The sequence below is a fragment of the Mustela putorius genome, unplaced genomic scaffold, assembly GCF_011764305.1.
Source record: "Mustela putorius furo isolate JIRA1106 unplaced genomic scaffold, ASM1176430v1.1 tig00003834_pilon_pilon_pilon, whole genome shotgun sequence".
In the NCBI taxonomy this organism is placed as follows: Eukaryota; Metazoa; Chordata; class Mammalia; order Carnivora; family Mustelidae; genus Mustela; species Mustela putorius.
This window is the reverse complement of record NW_025421987.1, coordinates 108144487-108165706: the sequence shown is the minus strand read 5'-3', so window position 1 is coordinate 108165706 and position 21220 is coordinate 108144487. Positions and strand designations below refer to the sequence as shown.

General features: G+C 38.7%; 1 protein-coding gene across 5 annotated transcripts in view; it reads left to right on the top strand.

The window, feature by feature from the left end:
- Nucleotides 1-21220, top strand: part of TMEM108 (transmembrane protein 108) — a 364869-nt gene that overhangs the window by 12791 nt on the left and 330858 nt on the right. The window contains exon 3 of one of the 5 annotated variants that reach the window (XM_045088908.1): nt 17088-17170. The exons of the other annotated variants lie outside the window; for them this stretch is intronic. The gene's annotated coding sequence lies outside the window, so the exon portion shown is untranslated. The remainder of the gene's footprint in view (nt 1-17087; nt 17171-21220) is intronic. 5 annotated transcript variants of the gene reach the window in all.

The following is a 21220-nucleotide window of genomic DNA, read 5'->3' as shown; positions in this document are numbered from 1 at the left end:
CCAACATGTCCTTTCACTCCCATTCCAAATATCTGTGATTAAAAATACCTGGCTGATAGAGGAGTGTCTTTTTTGGGGGAGGGAGGAGTAATTAGTTGGGAAGATACAGGAGCTTTGTGGGGGCTGGCTCATTAATTTTTGATATAACCTGACATTTTCCCAGTGCTGGAATAGCTTTGGGAGTCCACTTTATCCTGTAGGGATTGGAAGAATCAGATTTTGCCAATGCAAAAATTGACCTTTGAGCCTTGAAATCGACTCAGAAATCACACAGGAGAATCTTTCAGTGCCACAGAAAATGGAGAGACTACTGAAGCTCCCATAGGATACCAGGTTTTCATTCTCAACTCACTGTAGCTAAATCTTCCACATCTGCTTGAAAATAAATTGTCTACATGTGACAACAGAAAAAAAGATCCAACAGTAATTAAAAAGCAAGCCAAGGGAGAGGCTTTGTTAGCCATTTCCTTTCTTTCAGTGATGGCAAGTATTAGCAAAGTAGTCCCTAAATTTGTGAGGTTATATGTAGGCTATCAAATGGGATATCTAAGATTGTGTTATGGTTAGTAAAGGGAAAAGGAACACTTTGAGTCCTTTTGGTGTGGGGCCCATATAAATGTCTCTGATAATAAGAACAGAAACTTGTTCAAATTACCTTAAGAAATGGAAGGCTTAAGGATGCATGAGAAAATAAAACAATGTCAGACATGTATCAAGTTGGGAAGAATTCCAGGGGTCTTTCAGAATGAGAAGGAGTTATAGTTTGGTCAGTTCTCACAGAGGTAGGACCTAACTCAGGACAAGGAAGATTGTTTCTGATCTATTGCAACTCCAGGATGTGTCTGTACTACCAGTGGTTGGTCAATTCATATTCTACTTCTTGATCCTACTTCTTGACCCTTGACTTGTGACATGCACAACATTTCAATTTTGGCTTCTCTCCTCATGTATTTCTGTTCCTGTTTTTTCCTTTTTGTCCCCACAACCTAACTGGTGATCTGTGTACAGACCAAGAAGAAAAGGAATAGGATACTTCTGAAGTAACTATCATCCCTACTGGTTAAATCTCTTTTACAGAAATCTTAGGGGTACTGATGCCCTCTCTTGGTCCAAACAGCTATAGCCTGGGCTGCTTGCCTCAGTAATGACGGTGGTCCTGGCAGTTTCTCTAGAAAGGAGCAATGGTGGGGTGTAGGGTGATACAATATGAGCTCTCTAGCATTAGGGCCCTGAATTCTTAACTCCTAGAATCAGGATAAATAGTATTTGTGGGTTATGTGTATAATAAGAATTGGAAGATTATTTGGGAAGCTTACATGTTCAGTAGCAATTGTGAAAAAAGTCTGAATCCATTCTTTTGGGAAGATTGGCTGCATCCCAGTGAGATAGGTAGGGAAATTGCTTGGCTAGATGATTGGAAAATGAAGAGTTGTATTTTCCATATGGATATCTTATTTTTTGCATCTGTCAAATATGATTTTCTCAGCCACCCATGTATCCCACAGGAATAATAGCTAGGTGGCTGTCTAAATGTTGAACGACGTTTTGACATCTTTGACAACTGTTCAACAGTCGAGTTTGTAAGATTCCAGTTCCACGAAGGAAAATGACTTGGCTTATGACTCTGAAAATAAATTCCATATAGATGCTATCATTTGGGGGGCCTTACAAAGCAGATTTAATGTTTTGTGTTTTGTGCTTTTACCACTGATCTTGGAGAATTAATTTCATTCAAACCAATGATTGTGACTCTGCAAGGTAATGCATTCTCATAATCACAGAAGGCTCTGTCCTTACTGAAAGTTCTGTGTCAGGGTAATAATGAAGGTTCTGGCTCCATGGACCCCTACAGCTGTGAGTGGTGCAATCTATGGCAGCACAAACAGACCATTCGTTCATGGAATTCATTTAAGGCTCTCACACCTCTCAAGTAGCTAGAGCATGGTGGTACCACATATGGACAGTCAGTATTTCCTTAGATGCAACTTTTGTTGAAAACAGCAGAAGAGGAGTTCAGCAGAGCTTCTGCAACTGTTGATTGAGAAAAGAATATGGTCTATTATTGAAAGGTGATCGGGATCAGGTTTCTCACCCAGCTGCTGACTACTGAGCTAAAAAGAGCAAAGATGAATCATTTGCTGCAGTTTCTCCTATTCTAACTCTTTGAAGATCCCTCTCTATCCTATCGATTGAAAAAAAAAATTTTAATGGAAAGGAGAAGGGAAAAATATAGAATTATATACATACTCATTTTTTTTTAAACAGGAAGATTTCTATTAGATACCACATATTGCCAGATTAAAATCTTTAATTTTAAAGAAGTACTAATCTTACAGTGTAAGCTAAGGTAACCCAAATTTGTGCATATGCAATTTTTTACAAAAATTAAATTGTAATTCTGATAGAATCAGGAATTAATTTGCAGCCCCTCCGTGAAGAATCTGTAGCAACAGTAAAGCCCTCTCCCTCTGGGGTGTAAAGAAATTTTGAAGGATGGCCAAGAGCCAGGATCCTGAGTCCTGAGATTTTTGTCCTACTACTCCTTGTGAGTGGTAAATGTGCACAGGGCTAAGGACTGTGAGCACAGATGCTTGAGGGCAGGGTTGCAACCTCTAGTCTTGGTGAACCCTCCTGTCCTTCCTGTGAGCCACAGAAATGGTCCACAGAAATTGATCCTTCTCTACATTTTCCCTCCTGAGCCCCTCATTGCATGTTGGCCTTCACCTTTCTAAGAAGTAAAGCTGTGGCTGAAGTAAATGTCCTCAAACATGTTACAATGTTTACAGCACACCCCCTTAGAGGGGGCTTTGTGAACAAGGAAGAAGACAGGCACTTGTTTCTCTTAGCTATCAAAAGCTGTCCCTTTTCTATGGGAAAGAAGACTTACTGGATCGCTCCTGAAATTTTTCATTATTTGCACTGGTAAAGCATTAAACAATTGGACATTATTTAGGGATTTCCAACTTAGAAAGTTAGGTTTTTACTTGGAGATACCAAAATTCCATGTTAGTACAGTGCTTGATTTTTAAATATTTTTTTCTTTCTGGTGTTTCTACAAATCCCTTTTCTTAATGCCTTGTTTAGATTCTTTAGACTCTTTCTCCCCTTTTTAGATTTTTCTCTGATTTCCAAAGTTCTGTGGTTCCCAACTGGCTGCTGGACAAGGTTCTTCTTAAGTAGGCATCAAGGCTGTCCCTGTCTGACTCCAACTTTCTGACTTTCTTTCTACTCTTTCTATGCATAAACTTCTCCTAATTCAAACTGGTCCTTAGTCCCATTCTCTCCCCTCTGCATAGAATGCCCCTTTTTTTTTTCTTCCGTGACCATTTGGTTTGGTAGTATTGATAGATCTTTGGCCTAGTACTGAATCTGTATACCCATCCTGTTTATAACAGTTTTTAGAAATGTGACTTTGGGCAAAATACTTGATTTCTGTTAGCCTCCATTTTCTTTTAGGATGGGATTTATAATACTACCTTACAGTATGATTATGAGCATGGTACTTGGGGTGCTTTTCCACCTGTGTCCTCTTTTCTGCCTTTCTAACAGACTTCTACATGTAGGCTCATTACACGTGCTTGCTGATTAAGTTCTTGAACATCCTAGTAGAGCTGATCTCCAACACAATTCTTGATTAGCCATACTTAGCACTTCCATACCTTCTCTAACTACATCTTTCTTTGATAAAAGCCCCAGTACTCCTGGCCCTAACAGCACACACCTAAAGATATATTCTCCTCCCTCCCCTTGGGACTGTGAAAATTATGTTCATGGACATTCATGGCCTAGTATATCTGCCCACATCAGAAATTGACAGTAACTTCAACGTCACTCTTGATAAGGGATTAATTTTCTTCACATTTATTTCCTCTCATATATAGTGAGATTTATCATAAAGCCCAAATGCTGTGATTATAGCTGTCATTGTAAATTAAGTAAGGTATACCTCTTTAAAACAAAGTTTTCTAAGGCCCAACCAACAGACTTCTTATTCCAAACATCATTTAATAAAATGCAACATGACATTAACAGGATTGCTTGGACAAACTCTTGGAGTTCATTTAAGCAGATTCTTCTCTGTATTGATTCTCAATTATAACGTGTTAGCATGAATAAACCTGCCAGTGTTCTCAAATGATGGTGATGCTCTCCTGGCAGCTCTGCCCTTCTCTGACTATGGAGCTACAAGCATATCAGTGTTTCCTTTGTTCATTCTATTTAAATTATGGTTTTCTACTTGTTCAAATGATTTAGGCCCATCTGTTAGGTCTATAAATTTTGGTTTCATAAAATCTAACTCTTCCCCTTTTTTTTTCTTCCATTTTCACAATTTTTCTTACTGTTTCATGCACAAAATAAGGCTTATATTTTTTCTACCAAGGCAAGATAATTTAAATGCTTGTATTGCTTTTCTAGTTGGATCTATTGGTTTTTTAGTCACTAAAATGGACCATAATTTCATATAGATGTGTAGTTCTTATTGAATTAATTTTGTCTTTTTTTGTTCTTGAAATTTTTTTGGTTAGAGACAGGAGTTCAGCTGCTTGGATTCTTCTGCACTCTATGCTTATTCATGTATATTGCTAAATAGACCTTTACCAGTTGTTTTGTTTTTACCTCAGGCTTTTGAAGGAAATTCATAAAATGCCACGAAAATATTTGTGGTATAGAAAGATGTGTTACATTCTTCCCAGGTCCCTCTTTTGGAGGATTAAGAGAATTTTTCCCCCTCATAATCAGAAAGATGATCTAGTGTAACTTCTTTAAATGATGTCCTATTGTAGGCAGGCAATAGGAGCCCCTTGACATTTTCACTCCATAGGCATTGATGGAGAGAGTGCCCATATCTGAGTGTGTTTCAGGGGAGAAGAAAGGGTGACTGGGAACAATAAACTGTGTAACTGCTTTGTACGTAGTGGCTCATTAATACTTCTGAAGGGCAGGGAGATACCAGGGCCTCAGCCATGTGCTCTTCCTCATAGAAATATATACAGTTAGAAGAAGCAAAAAATACAAATTCTGAGCAAGGTAGATTTTTTTTTTTTTTTAACTATGGGCAGCAAGATAAGAAAAGCAAATGGAAGGAGAGAGGTTTCTCAGCTCAAATATGTGGCTGCTTTGTTGACTTGTGTTAGGTCAGAGATCCTACTCCACCTTCAGTTTTAAATAAACCTCTCAATTTCTTGCCCTGTGAGCTTAATCAGAACTTTCTGCTGTTCCTGGAAGCTCTCTGCTGTTCCTGGAAGCTCTCTCCTCTTCCCTCAGAATTTATGAAGAACAGCTGATGGGGTTAGGCCCTGTCTAGGAAGAACTGACTGGAGCCTCTGAGGGTTTGCTCCCTCAGAGGAAGGAAAAGGGTCTTGCATCTTGTCTTTGCAAGTCACATCCTGCTCTGCCCTTGGAATCACTGCTGCAGTCAGATGTGTGCTTGTTACCCCATCTTGTCTGTTTGGGGTTGCCTTCCTCTTTTGTTTGGCTGCAAGGCAGGCTGCTAAGTGTTGTGGCTATTTTCTTGTGCCTACCAGCCCTCCTCCCCAGAGTGGGCAAAATGGGGGAAGAATGCTCCTGAGGGATTAGAAGTCCAAAAACAGAAGTGCCAAGGCAAAGCCTCATTTCACAGACTACTCAAGGCCTTTTTGTTTACCTAGATTTGCATCTTTAGATAGTATAGTTTGAGACCAGTTTTCTTTTTCGTTTCTTTTTTTTTTTGCTATTGGGAGGCTTTATTTCTTACTGAAATTTTTTCCTCCGTTGCCTCCACAATTAGACAATAATAAGGCCTCTATAAGCACGGACCATGCCATTATTTATATTGCCTGTACTGTGAGAAGCACGTGACAGGATCTCAGAATAGGGGGTTTTGGTGCATCAATATTTTCTTTCTGTTGTCTGTGTTTCTCATTCCCTTTACCTTCACTTACTTACCATTTCTATATTTCTGTTCAATAACCACTTGCTTGATTCTCCCTGGAGTAGCATTTATTTTCTAAACAGGTCCAAATTCTGTTTGCCTCCAAAGCAGTCTGTAGTAGGACTGATTCAGCCATATCTGAGTTTATCTGTTGATCTAAATCTTACTTTCCTCTCTTATAACCCTACAATCTTAGGAACATGAGCCCTACTTTTGACTTACAGGGATTCTTTTTCCTTTCACTACCAGAAAGTGGAAGAGGCCTAGGTTCTTTTCTGTCAGGTCTCACTTGGTCTATGTGGTTGAAGAAGAGTCAGCACACCTCTCTATGCCATGCATTCTCATAATTGAGAGTCATCCCAGCTCCTCTTGCTCAGACCACTTACTCTGTTACTGGTTCTCCATCTCTCTAGTGAATTCATTATTTTCATTAAAGTTCTGTTCCTTCGTCCTAGTTGTTTTATTCTTTTTTTTTTTTTTTCTAGCCAGACCCATTTCTTTGAAGGGCAGGGACAAGACCTAATTCTCATGTATCCTTGGCCACCTTTTTTCTCCCTGGAGACAAAGCATAAGACTCTATTCAAATTAGGTGATCCATAAATGTATTAACCTAATTAAACCCAAGCATTTATAAAATTCAAGAGGAAAAAAATGCCCTTAATACATTAGCATCCAAACACCTTAGAGGTCTTCTGGTTTACCACCTTGTTTTTTGATTGCCAGTTTATTGATTCAATTATTTCTTCATCCCTTCTTCCCTCCCTGCTGTGCCAGGCACTGTGTAAGGAGCAGCAGATCTGGGGTGAATATAGACATGGAGCTTACCACCAAATAGAGAGGATAGACATTGAGCAAATAATTAAAAGTCTTAGAGCTTTAGATACTGAGAGCTACAGAAGTCCACGATGGAGAGCTGCCTTAGGGCCAACGAGGCTTTGTTAGGATTTATGTTTAATCTGAGAATTTTTAATCTGGAAGAAGGGAAGTAACTTGTGCAAGGCCAGTTAGTAGCTCATGTGTACCAGAGCTTGGCCTGTAACCTAGATTTCTACTCTTCTTCTGAATTCTGTGAGAATGCTATGGGAACACTGATTAAAGTACCTTGGTCTTGAATTTCATTGGGTTGCATGGCTCAGCTATTACATGAATAGCTTACATTTTGATAATGTACTTACTATTTATATTTTACAGTAAGAAATGTTATACTTATGAAGCAGAATATTGTGTTTTAGTACTTCAACTCCTTCTGGAATAGTTATTGGCTTCTCTTCTGTTACTTTCTCTCAACACTGTACAGTTTATGGCCTTAATGAGTTTTACATTTTTTCAATTTTCCCTAATTCATTGGAGTTTTAGTTTAAGCTGTATCCTACAGAGTGATAAATATGAAAGACTTATGATTGATAGAAATTGAAAGTGGCTAGAAAATAAGTGATGAACAAGTAAGAACTTTAATAAAAATTACAAAATTTCAGAAAAAACTTAAGAGGTTCTCTGAGATGAGCGCAGAGCATAGAGAATGGTAAAGGAATCCTTTTGCATTCTTTCCTAACTCATCAGACCTATACATATATGTGGGCTCAGCCGGAAATGCTGATGGACAAAAAGTGAAGAGAATTTCTCTTTACATGTTTACTTACAAATTATTCATGTAATGTACATGGGAAGAGGAACCAAACGTTGGGGAAAGAGTTCTTGAGAAAGGAGGTATAATAATAAGGGAAACTGCTTATTAACCTGTGGAATAGTAGGTATTCTGCATCATGCTTATATAAATAGTTCTATGATAGAGAAATATTGTATCATTCTGTATTAATTTGTGAGAAGCATAACATACAGAAAATGTGATTTGGGCAAGATCACACATCTAGTTAATGAGTTCTTGAACTTTTGTTAAATTGTCTACAAAATTTAGAGTTAAGGGCATTTTTTGTGGGTGATTCTGGTTTTATCAGGTTCTCCAAGGCATTTCTGATAGAAAGGTTAAGAATAATATCAGCAGAAAATACCGATAATCTTAAAGTTTGGATTGATGGAATATTATGTGTCATGAAAATCAAACTTAAAAAGTTGCTAAGTTTTACAATATAATTTAAAACTTACATAATGAAAATCACTATAAACAAGATTGAAAGATGTAATTGAAAAATATTTAGAGCATGTTTGTTAATATCCTTAATATGAAAGTAGAAATCAAGTTGTCAGTGATTATGAAGTTGGACATAATGGTGTTGGTGAGTGTGGGGATCTCTGGAGCACTATGGTTGGTTGGGTCTGTGTTGTTAAATCTTTCTGGAGCATAGTTTGACAACAGAAAAATATAAAGTATGCTTACACTTTGTTCTAACAGTTCAACTTCTAGAATTTGTCTAGAGAAAGCAGTTGCACAACTATTACAAGATGCTTGCACAGAGATACCCATGGCAGTTTTATGTTGGTGAGATTAAACTAAGGATAACCTAGATATCCATTAGTAGGAGACATTATTGAATAATGGTATGTGTCTACCATGGAATACTGTGTATCCATTAAAATAATGTGGCACTGAGCTCTCTGGGCATCTAGAGAGAGTCAAGGACAGATACAATGGGTACGAGGATCGGGCTCACTTCTCCAAGGCAAGGTCTTCACAGTGTTAAAGATGGCGGAAGGATCAATAGCACTGAATCAGATTTGGTCAATTAAAATCATAATTCTGCCTGTACCACTGAACCTTTGTGCCAAGGGTCAGAGTCCTACTTCTGTTTCCTTGTCCGTAAAGCAGAGGGATCTATAAGAAAACCTTCCAAGTACCACCCCCCACCAGCTCTGAAATTCAGTTATAAATGCATCAACAACCCTAATTCCAATTAGGGAGTTCTCTAGTCACATTAAGAAATATTTCATATGAGATGTATTTGTTTTTAATGTATTATACATTTAGGTATCAGTTAAGTAGAGAATCTCTCAATATTTTATTTCCCCACACTGAAACTACATAAAAGAACATTCTTTCAATTTTTAAGGTAAATGTAATAAACTGTTTCCAACCCCCCAAAAAAGATGTGGCAGTTCTTTGTTTTTATGAAGAGGCGTCTATGACATATTAGAAAGTTAAAACAATTCTGATCACAGGATAACACAAATAACCCATTTAAATAAAATTATAAATGCATATATGTATATGTGTGAACACATGAAGAATGTTCCATAAAATCCTAGTAGTGTTTTTTCCAAGTGATTTTTATTTTTTGGTATTTTGCTGTGTAATTTGAACGTTTATGCAATAAGTACATCTCATCCTTAAAAGTCATAATATTTAAAATATCCTTGGCCTTACTGATCAGGTGTTTGCCACATCATCTAAGTAAGGCAGCATATTAAATGGGTAAAAAAGACTAGACTTTGTTACAGTACTCTATAGGAGTACAGTACTCTATAGGAATAGAGAGGAGTATCTTTGTTTCCTAGGAGTTTAAAGTCGAGAAAAATTTAAAGGCAGTTGGTTATCAGGTATGCAGTTTTGTGGCATGGAATATGTAAGTGCCTTCCTAGGGCAGCCTTTATTTTTATTTAAATTTTAGTTAGTATACAGTGCAATATTCATGTCAGGAGTAGAATTCAATGATTCAACACTTACATACAATACCCAGTGCTCACTACAAGTGCCCTTTTTAATACCCATCACCCATCTAGCCTTCCCACCCCCCCAACCTCCCTCCATCAACCCTTGGTTTGTTCTCTGTCATCGAGTCTCTTATGGTTTCTTGTCCTCTCTCTTATTTTTCTTTTCCCTCTTCCCATATGTTCATCTGTTTTGTTTCTTAAATTCCACATATGAGAGAAATTATATGGTATTTCTTTTCTTTGATTAACTTATTTTCTTTAGTATAATAGGTTCTAGCTCCATCTACATCATTGCAAATGGCAAAGATTTTTCTTTTTGATGATGGCTAGTATCCGCATACATATTTATGTGTGTCTTCTTTATCCATTCCTTGGTTAATGGACATTTGGGCTCTCTCCATAGCTTGGCTGTTGTTGATCATGCTGTTGTAAACATCAGGGTGCATGTACTCCGAATCTGTATTTTTATAGCCGTTGGGTACCTAGTAGTGCAACTGCTGGATCATAAGGTGGTTCTATTTTTAGGTTTTTGTGGAATTTTTGTATTGTTCTCCAGAGTGGCTGTACCAGTTTGCATTCCCACAAACAGTACAATAGGATTCCCTAAGGCATCTTTTATAATAGCAGGTGTATTCAAATATATCATTTTACCTTGAGAATTTACCCAAATATGAAGGGAAAATCAGTTAGTGCTTCACATTGAAGGAGGTATTTTGACACAATTTTATGGACCCGCAGAACCATTTAATTGAGTGTTGCTAACAGTTTTGGCAGTTATTTTTATTTTTTTATTTATTTATTTATTTTTTTTTTTTAATTTTTTATTTTTGATAAACATATATTTTTATCCCCAGGGGTACAGGTCTGTGAATCACCAGGTTTACATACTTCACAGCACTCACCAAATCACATACCCTCCCCAATGTCCATAATCCCACCCCCTTCTCCCAAACCCCCTCCCCCCGGCAACCCTCAGTTTGTTTTGTGAGATTAAGAGTCACTTATGGTTTGTCTCCCTCCCAATCCCATCTTGTTTCATTTATTCTTCTTCTACCCACTTAAGCCTCCATGTTGCATCACCACTTCCTCATATCAGGGAGATCATATGATAGTTGTCTTTCTCTGCTTGACTTATTTCGCTAAGCATGATACGCTCTAGTTCCATCCATGTTGTTGCAAATGGCAAGATTTCATTTCTTTTGATGGCTGCATAGTATTCCATTGTGTATATATACCACATCTTCTTGATCCATTCATCTGTTGATGGACATCTAGGTTCTTTCCATAGTTTGGCTATTGTGGACATTGCTGCTATAAAACATTCGGGTGCATGTGTCCCTTTGGATCACTACATTTGTATCTTTAGGGTAAATACCCAATAGTGCAATTGCTGGGTCATAGGGCAGTTCTATTTTCAACATTTTGAGGAACCTCCATGCTGTTTTCCAGAGTGGCTGCACCAGCTTGCATTCCCACCAACAGTGTAGAAGGGTTCCCCTTTCTCCGCATCCTCGCCAGCATCTGTCATTTCCTGACTTGTTGATTTTAGCCATTCTGACTGGTGTGAGGTGATATCTCATTGTGGTTTTGATTTGTATTTCCCTGATGCCGAGTGATATGGAGCACTTTTTCATGTGTCTGTTCGCCATCTGGATGTCTTCTTTGCAGAAATGTCTGTCCATGTCTTCTGCCCATTTCTTGATTGGATTATTTGTTCTTTGGGTATTGAGTTTGCTAAGTTCTTTATAGATTCTGGACACTAGTCCTTTATCTGATATGTCGTTTGCAAATATCTTCTCCCATTCTGTCAGTTGTCTTTTGGTTTTGTTAACTGTTTCCTTTGCTGTGCAAAAGCTTTTGATCTTGATGAAATCCCAGTAGTTCATTTTTTCCCTTGCTTCCCTTGCCTTTTGCGTTGTTCCTAGGAAGATGTTGCTGCGGCAGAGGTCGAAGAGGTTGCTGCCCGTGTTCTCCTCAAGGATTTTGATGGATTCCTTTCGTACATTGAGGTCCTTCATCCATTTTGAGTCTATTTTTGTGTGTGGTGTAAGGAAATGGTCCAATTTCATTTTTCTGCATGTGGCTGTCCAATTTTCCCAGCACCATTTATTGAAAAGGCTGTCTTTTTTCCATTGGACATTCTTTCCTGCTTTGTCGAAGATTAGTTGACCATAGATTTGAGGGTCTATTTCTGGGCTCTCTATTCTGTTCCATTGATCTATGTGTCTGTTTTTGTGCCAGTACCATGCTGTCTTGATGATGACAGCTTTGTAATAGAGCTTGAAGTCCGGAATTGTGATGCCACCAACGTTGGCTTTCTTTTTCAATATCCCTTTGGCTATTCGAGGTCTTTTCTGGTTCCATATAAATTTTAGAATTATTTGTTCCATTTCTTTGAAAAAGATGGATGGTACTTTGATAGGAATTGCATTAAATGTGTAGATTGCTTTAGGTAGCATAGACATTTTCACAATATTTATTCTTCCAATCCAGGAGCATGGAACATTTTTCCATTTCTTTGTGTCTTCCTCAATTTCTTTCATGAGTACTTTATAGTTTTCTGAGTATAGATTCTGTGTCTCTTTGGTTAGGTTTATTCCTAGGTATCTTATGGTTTTGGATGCAATTGTAAATGGGATTGACTCCTTAATATCTCTTTCTTCTGTCTTGCTGTTGGTGTAGAGAAATGCAACTGATTTCTGTGCATTGATTTTATATCCTGACACTTTACTGAATTCCTGTATAAGTTCTAGCAGTTTTGGAGTGGAGTCTTTTGGGTTTTCCACATATAGTATCATATCATCTGCGAAGAGTGATAATTTGACTTCTTCTTTGCCGATTTGGATGCCTTTAATTGCCTTTTGTTGTCTGATTGCTGAGGCTAGGACCTCTAGTACTATGTTGAATAGCAGTGGTGATAATGGACATCCCTGCCGTGTTCCTGACCTTAGCGGAAAAGCTTTCAGTTTTTCTCCATTGAGAATGATATTTGTGGTGGGTTTTTCATAGATGGCTTTGATGATATTGAGGTATGTGCCCTCTATCCCTACACTTTGAAGAGTTTTGATCAGGAAGGGATGTTGTACTTTGTCAAATGCTTTTTCAGCATCTATTGAGAGTATCATATGGTTCTTGTTCTTTCTTTTATTGATGTGTTGTATCACATTGACTGATTTGCGGATGTTGAACCAACCTTGCAGCCCTGGAATAAATCCCACTTGGTCGTGGTGAATAATCTTTTTAATGTACTGTTGAATCCTATTGGCTAGTATTTTGTTGAGTATTTTCGCATCTGTGTTCATCAAGGATATTGGTCTATAGCTCTCTTTTTGGTGGGATCCTTGTCTGGTTTTGGGATCAAGGTGATGCTGGCCTCATAAAATGAGTTTGGAAGTTTTCCTTCCATTTCTATTTTTTGGAACAGTTTCAGGAGAATAGGAATTAGTTCTTCTTTAAATGTTTGGTAGAATTCCCCCGGGAAGCCGTCTGGCCCTGGGCTTTTGTTTGTTTGGAGATTTTTAATGACTGTTTCTATCTCCTTACTGGTTATGGGTCTGTTCAGGCTTTCTATTTCTTCCTGGTTCAGTTGCGGTAGTTTATATGTTTCTAGGAATGCATCCATTTCTTCCAGATTGTCAAATTTATTGCCGTAGAGTTGCTCATAGTATGTTCTTATAATAGTTTGTATTTCTTTGGTGTTAGTTGTGATCTCTCCTCTTTCATTCATGATTTTATTTATTTGGGTCCTTTCTCTTTTCTTTTTGATAAGTCGGGCCAGGGGTTTATCAATTTTATTAATTCTTTCAAAGAACCAGCTCCTAGTTTCGTTGATTTGTTCTATTATTTTTTTGGTTTCTATTTCATTGATTTCTGCTCTGATCTTTATGATTTCTCTTCTCCTGCTGGGCTTAGGGTTTCTTTCTTGTTCTTTCTCCAGCTCCTTTAGGTGTAGGGTTAGGTTGTGTACCTGAGACCTTTCTTGTTTCTTGAGAAAGGCTTGTACCGCTATATATTTTCCTCTCAGGACTGCCTTTGTTGTGTCCCACAGATTTTGAACCGTTGTATTTTCATTATCATTTGTTTACATGATTTTTTTCAATTCTTCTTTAATTTCCCGGTTGACCCATTCATTCTTTAGAAGGATACTGTTTAGTCTCCATGTATTTGGGTTCTTTCCAAACTTCCTTTTGTGGTTGAGTTCTAGCTTTAGAGCATTGTGGTCTGAAAATATGCAGGGAATGATCCCAATCTTTTGATACCGGTTGAGTCCTGATTTAGGACCGAGGATGTGATCTATTCTGGAGAATGTTCTATGTGCACTAGAGAAGAATGTGTATTCTGTTGCTTTGGGATGAAATATTCTGAATATATCTGTGATGTCCATCTGGTCCAGTGTGTCATTTAAGGCCTTTATTTCCTTGCTGATCTTTTGCTTGGATGACCTGTCCATTTCAGTGAGGGGAGTGTTAAAGTCCCCTACTATCATTGTATTATTGTTGATGTGTTTCTTTGATTTTGTTATTAATTGGTTTATATAGTTGGCTGCTCCCACATTGGGGGCATAGATATTTAAAATTGTTAAATCTTCTTGTTGGACAGACCCTTTGAGTATGATATAGTGTCCTTCCTCATCTCTTATTATAGTCTTTGGCTTAAAATCTAATTGATCTGATATAAGGATTGCCACTCCTGCTTTCTTCTGATGTCCATTAGCATGGTAAATTCTTTTCCACCCCCTCACTTTAAATCTGGAGGTGTCTTCGGGCTTAAAATGTGTTTCTTGGAGGCAACATATAGATGGGTTTTGTTTTTTTTATCCATTCTGATACCCTGTGTCTTTTGACAGGGGCATTTAGCCCATTCACATTCAGGGTAAACTATTGAGAGATATGAATTTAGTGCCATTGTATTGCCTGTAAGGTGACTGTTACTGTATATGGTCTCTGTTCCTTTCTGATCTACCACTTGTAGGCTCTCTCTTTGCTTAGAGGACCCCTTTCAATATTTCCTGTAGAGCTGGTTTGGTATTTGCAAATTCTTTCAGTTGTTGTTTGTCCTGGAAGCTTTTAATCTCTCCTTCTATTTTCAATGACAGCCTAGCTGGATATAGTATTCTTGGCTGCATGTTTTTCTCATTTAGTGCTCTGAAAATATCATGCCAGCTCTTTCTGGCCTGCCAGGTCTCTGTGGATAAGTCAGCTGCCAATCTAATATTTTTACCATTGTATGTTACAGACTTCTTTTCCCGGGCTGCTTTCAGGATTTTCTCTTTGTCATTGAGACTTGTAAATTTTACTATTAGGTGACGGGGTGTGGGTCCTATTCTTATTGATTTTGAGGGGCATTCTCTGAACCTCCTGAATTTTGATGCTCGTTCCCTTTGCCATATTGGGGAAATTCTCCCCAATAATTCTCTCCAGTATACCTTCTGCTCCCCTCTCGCTTTCTTCTTCTTCTGGAATCCCAATTATTCTAATGTTGTTTCGTCTTATGGTGTCACTTATCTCTCGAATTCTCCCCTCGTGGTCCAGTAGCTGTTTGTCCCTCTTTTGCTCAGCTTCTTTATTCTCTGTCATTTGGTCTTCTATATCACTAATTCTTTCTTCTGCCTCATTTATCCTAGCAGTTAGAGCCTCCATTTTTGATTGCACCTCATTAATAGCTTTTTTGATTTCACCTTGGTTAGATTTTAGTTCTTTTATTTCTCCAGAAAGGGCTTTTATATCTCTCGAGAGGGTTTCTCTAATATCTTCCATGCCTTTTTCGAGCCCGGCTAGAACCTTGAGAATTGTCATTCTGAACTCTAGATCTGACATATTACCGATGTCTGTATTGATTAGGTCCCTAGCCTTCGGTACTGCCTCTTGTTCTTTTTTTTGTGTTGAATTTTTACGTCTTGTCATTTTGTCCAGATAAGAGTAAATGAAGGGGCAAGTAAAATACTAAAAGGGTGGCAACAACCCCAGGAAAATATGTTTTAAAACCAAATTAGAAGAGATCCAAAATAGTGAGTGGGGAGAAAGGGGGATAAAAAGAGGTTCAAAAAAAGGAAAGAAAGAAAAAAAAAAAAAAAAAGAAAAAAAAAAAAAAAAAAAAAAAAAGAAAAGAAAAGAATTTTTAAAAAAGAAAACACCTAAGAAAAATGTAAAAAAATATATATATATATTAGATAAACTAGTAAAAAAAATCGTAAAAAAGAAAAAGGTAACAGTTAAAAAAAAAAAATTTTACCCGAAGGCGAGAAAAAAAAAAAAAATGAAAAAGAAAAAATTAAATTAACTGCAAGACTAAAAAAAATCACAGGAAAAAAGCCATGAGTTCCGTGCTTGGCTTTCTCCTCCTCTGGAATTCTGCTGCTCTCCTTGGTATTGAAACCGCACTCCTTGGTAGGTGAACTTGGTCTCGGCTGGATTTCTTGTTGATCTTCTGGGGGAGGGGCCTGTTGTAGTGATTCTCAAGTGTCTTTGCCCCAGGCGGAATTACACCGCCCTTACCCGGGGTCGGGGTGAGTAATCCGCTCGGGTTTGCTTTCAGGAGCTTTTGTTCCCTGAGCGCTTTCCGTAGAGTTCCAGAGGACGGGAATACAAATGGCGGCCTCCTGGTCTCCGGCCCGGAGGAGCCGAGAGCCCAGGGCCCCACTCCTCAGTGCGCCCTCAGAGAACAGCGCCCAGTTACTCCCGTCTGCCTGAGCTCCGGCCGCGCTCCGAGCTCACCGAGCCTGCGACCGGTTCAAGGTAACACGGAGCTGCGAGCTTATTGTCAGCTCTGTCTCTGTAGCCGGCTTTCCCGTTCCAATACCCGCAAGCTCTGCGACACTCAGACACCCCCGATCCTTCTGTGACCCTGCGGGACCTGAGGCCACGCTGACCCCGCGTGGGCTTCGCCCCGGTTTAGCCTCTGGAGCGATGTCCCTCAGCGGAACAGACTTTTAAAAGCCCTGATTTTGTGTGCGGTTGCTCCGCCGCTTGCCGGGAGCCGGCCCCTCCCCCCCGGGGTCTATCTTCCCGTCGCTTTGGATTCACTTCTCTGCCGGTCCTACCTTTCAGAAAGTGGTTGTTTTTCTGTTTCCAGAATTGCTGTTCTTCTTCTCTTCGATCTGCCAATGGATTTTCAGGTGTTTGCAATCTTTAGATAAGCTATCTAGCTGATCTCCGGCTAGCTGAAGCAGTCTCAGCTTGCTACTTCTCCGCCATCTTGACTCCTCCCAGTTTTGGCAGTTATTTTTAAAAGGAACTAGTAATTTCTTTGGCAGTTCATTAGGTACCTTAACACCTGCAAATTAAATGTGGTAGCATGGACATGGAGTCTTTTCTATGGAAGTGCTGGAAAATCAGAATGCATTTTTTAGGAGAAAAGGTCACAATGCAAATAAAATAAGTACTTAGTCATTCCTTAATCCAGTTTTTATTCCTCATATGGATGTTTTCCTTTAGCATTGTTACATTATTTTTTGGCCTTGGAAAATCCTAGCCTATTGACCTGATGCACAAAAATAGCCATGAAATATTTTGAGAGTTATTGATAATTATATTCTCCATTAATTTCTCATTTAAAACTTTTTTTTTTTAAGGCTGAGAATAAAAACATCAGCCTTTAGCTAATGGACATTCTTTTGGGCTAGAAGGATAGGAGCCCCTGATCTAAGGAATCAGGGTAGGTTTAAAGGAAGTTGGCTAGTGAGCTTAAATCTTAACACACTCTGCTATTCATTGTCTGCTTTTAGTTTTATCTTAAGTTGTACTAAGGGGAATATTCAGAAACATATTCTAACTCAGGATAACTTGAATTAAATCTCAGATAAAATTTACTTTCACAGAGTTAAAATTCAGTCTAAATCCTGGTGACATAATTTAATGCCAGTTCATTGCTACAAAAATTTATCAAGCCCCTATGGATTCAAGAGAGAATGGAAGGAGAAAGATGGCAGGTACCTCTTTAGGGGACTTTTGCCAATTGTCTAAGGAATGGTAAGTAAGGGCTTACTGGAGGTCACAGATTCACAGTGAGAGCATTCAACAGGTTGTGCATGTTTCTCTTCTCTAGGCCTGTATATGCTTGAGTGGAGGGGTGAAGTTAACTAGATTGTAGTTTTGCCAAGTGGGCAGGTCCACGTGAGAGTGGGAGGGAGTTCAGGGTATACACCTTCCTCACTCAGAAAGGGAGTGGTCATATCTGAATGTGGAATTTAAACTGGTTAAGGAATTGAGGCCAGATGTGAGGAGGTTGAGGGATGGTGAAAAGTGGTAGTGTCAATGGAGACCCTGAAGTTGGTCTTACTGAAGTTGGTGAAGAACTTCTCACGAGAGGAGAGGAACTGAAAAAGGAGATGGTAGTGGTTAGAGGGTAACATGGATTAATTGCAGTTTAAAACTGGTGTCTGACCTTGGAGTTAGGGTGGAGGACAAAGGCCAAGAATCTAAAATACTAGATCACCTGTGTGAATACTGAATTCACCTGGAATCATGGCCATAGTAGTGATTGGGATTGACAGAGAGCCAGGAACCCAGGTCTTTGCTGAATGAGAAGGAGTAGATGGTGGTCTGATTTTGTGTGACTCCAAGCTCAGCATTTGTACAGAAAAGAAAGGACAATGGTCTAGATGTAAAGAAAAGCAATGAGGACACCCAGCCCACCTCTAATACCTGTGGTTCAAGGAATGTTGGGTGGGAAATAGCCACCACTTGGGGAGTTGAGGGGGGGGAAGTAGTGCCCGCTGTGAAGAGCCAGGTGACAGAGTAGGAAGATGAAGCATTCAGAGAGGTGGCCAAGGATATAATAGGGAATTTAGCTGATGGCTGCCTGTGACTTCCAGAGGCACAAGAAAAGGGCTTCAGGCACTAGGGGTCTAGGAGATAGGGTCAAGAAAATGAATGAAGGAGGTTATATGACCGTAAAATTTGGAGGAATGAGAAATGACCTGGGTTTCTCAGTGTCTGTTGTTAACAGGGATAAAAGATGTGATGAAATTAATATCTCCAAGACTATGTGCATAGGAAATTAGGTGGGAGGACATGGGAGCACTCAGGGTCCTGGGTCTCCAGATGCTTGATTGAGAAGTAGTCTTAGACTGTGTGCATAGGGCTCCCATTTAACCCCAGCTGGGGGACTATCTTAATTTTAAGCACTCAGAGCTCAACCTTAGCCCTGCCCAGGGAAGTATAAAGAATAAAAGAGGGTCATGGAAGGTTCTCTTGCTTTATTTAACTTTGTGAATCACTTTACATATTTCACCAGAGACTGCATCCCTTTGGCTGTGGCATATTTCTCCTAATTACTTTGTGCTTGATGAAGAGCCCTCCTTCATTTCTTGCTCCTTTTCTTCCCACTTATCCATCTGTTTTACTTCTGTCAGACAGATGAAACCTGCAATGTAGGCCTGTCTGAGGGCAGAGCAACTACAGGACCAGCTCAATTAAGATACTGTCTGCAGGAAGGCATTTGGTCATTTTAGACTACAGATCATTTCTACCAACCAAAAAGGCATTTAATTCTACCTTCTGGACAATCCAGAAGGATCCCATAATACAAGCCAAAAGAAACTTAATGTATGAACTGACTTTTAAGTGAACTATTTTGGAGAAGTTAATATGTATTTACTCTTTGTGAGCACTGTGTTTAAAATTCAGAATGAACTCTTGATAAGTCCTTACTGTCCTTGTGGACAGATGCTAGTGTCTTTAGTGTCTGTCTGCTCTGTGTCACAGTCTGTTGAGCCTTAAACACACTCTATAAAGAGATCCAAAAAAGATTTGCCAAAGGGAACAAATTTTAATTCCAATTTCTCTTTCTGGAATACTGCTACCTTGACAAGAATATCATAGAGAAATGACATTTCATGAGACATTTGTGGAGTTTTAGCATTTCACTTCTAAATGTCTATTTTGTGTGTAAGGGGACTTCTCATATATGAATCAGAATTTTCAAAACAAAGGGAGCAAACGTGAATATAAAGGTAGGTTTGAGAAGGAACCCTTTTTTTCCTGTGTAAAATTATAGAATGTGGTAGAAGTGTCAGAGATGGAGTAAAGCTGGGGAAAACTACCCTGATGAAATCATAGTTTTAAAGGTACCCTTTCTTTCCTTAAAAAGAAGTGTATCCTACAGATCACTTATACAGTGTGTAAACAAAAAGTACAGCCAAACTGTACTAATTGTACTGTGTCAATTTTGCATTGACACTTCACATCTGCAATATAGTCATGAACACAGTGCAGTCCCTGAAAGACCCTGAAAGTCCTGAAATAACAAAGTTAAATCAGATTCCTGCCAAGCTATAAACTTTTAGAGGGCAGAACCAGGCCTTTTATGTCTTATATAGGGACTTTGGGGAAATGATCTCACCCTTTGAGAAGTCCTAGATGCCAAAGCCACAGTGATATGATCCTTGAATATAAATGAATTTGGTGTATATTTGTTGAATGAATTGTGATCTGTGTAATATTTTTAATACTGTATATTTTCTTTTTTTTTTTTTAAAGATTTTATTTATTTATTTGACAGACAAAGATCACAAGTAGGCAGAGAGGCAGGCAGAGAGAGAGGAGGAAGCAGGCTCCCTGCTGAGCAGAGAGCCCAATGCGGGGCTCGATCCCAGGACCCCGAGATCATGACCTGAGCCGAACGCAGCAGCTTAACCACTGAGCCACCCAGGCGCCCCAATACTGTATATTTTCTAATTCTGTGGATGCTAGCAATCCAATGCTTGGGTGTGTATAAGGATATGTACAAATATACATGTATATAGGAAGATACACAGACATACACTGACACAGGAGATAACTTGGATATACAGAGACACTCTAAGTCTTAGCTAACACAATTAATTAGCCACAATGTTGTCTTTCCCAGCTATGGTAGATACAGTAAGTTCACTGGAAATGTAGTTATGCTTTGCCAGCTTTTTAATCTCTCGCCTCATAGAGGAAGCAACCATGTTTAAGAAAAACATGTCTTAGGAAATCATAAAATGAGAGAGCTTGGAAAGGGAAATGTGACATCTTTTAGCTTAAGCCTGATCTCTCCACCTCTGACCTATTTTTGACACTTTGAAGTTCTAGTTGGTACAGAAGAAATCCATTTTTTTAATGCTCCAGAAACAAATTTTTTCTTACTGAAAAACTGAAAGGACCTCAACTTAGGGTGCTATTCCTTAATGAAGAGCTTCTATCATACTTCTAATTGATAGCTCCTCAATCTTGATTCTAACAAGTTTTATTCAACTGGGCCAATTTTTAAAATGAGAGGGTTGTTTTTGTCCATATGGTATTCATGTGGTTGTGGGTATTTGTACATAGCATTCTAGGAATAAAAATATAATTTTAAAATGAATATTGCAATACCAGCATGTGCTTATTTCTACATAGTTCAGCTGCTTTTAAGGCTTAAAGTGGGTGGGATCACACATCTGAATATTTCAATATAATTGTAGGGTTATTAATGCATGGCAGTTTTGGTTCTGTAAACAAGGGAGTAGGCTATTCTGGAGGTTCTTCTGTAGTGGGTAAATAAATTCTCTAAGTGTAAGGATTGGAAACAACCATAACAATGAAAACCTATTTCTTTTTGTTAGTGTGGTTTCTGTGAGTTTTTACTGTGACTATAATTCTTCACATGTACTTATACTCCAATTACCTTACTAGGTTTGGTAATACAAGCATGACATTCCTCACTGGATTTTCATTAAACTTGTTTTTTTCCGTGAAG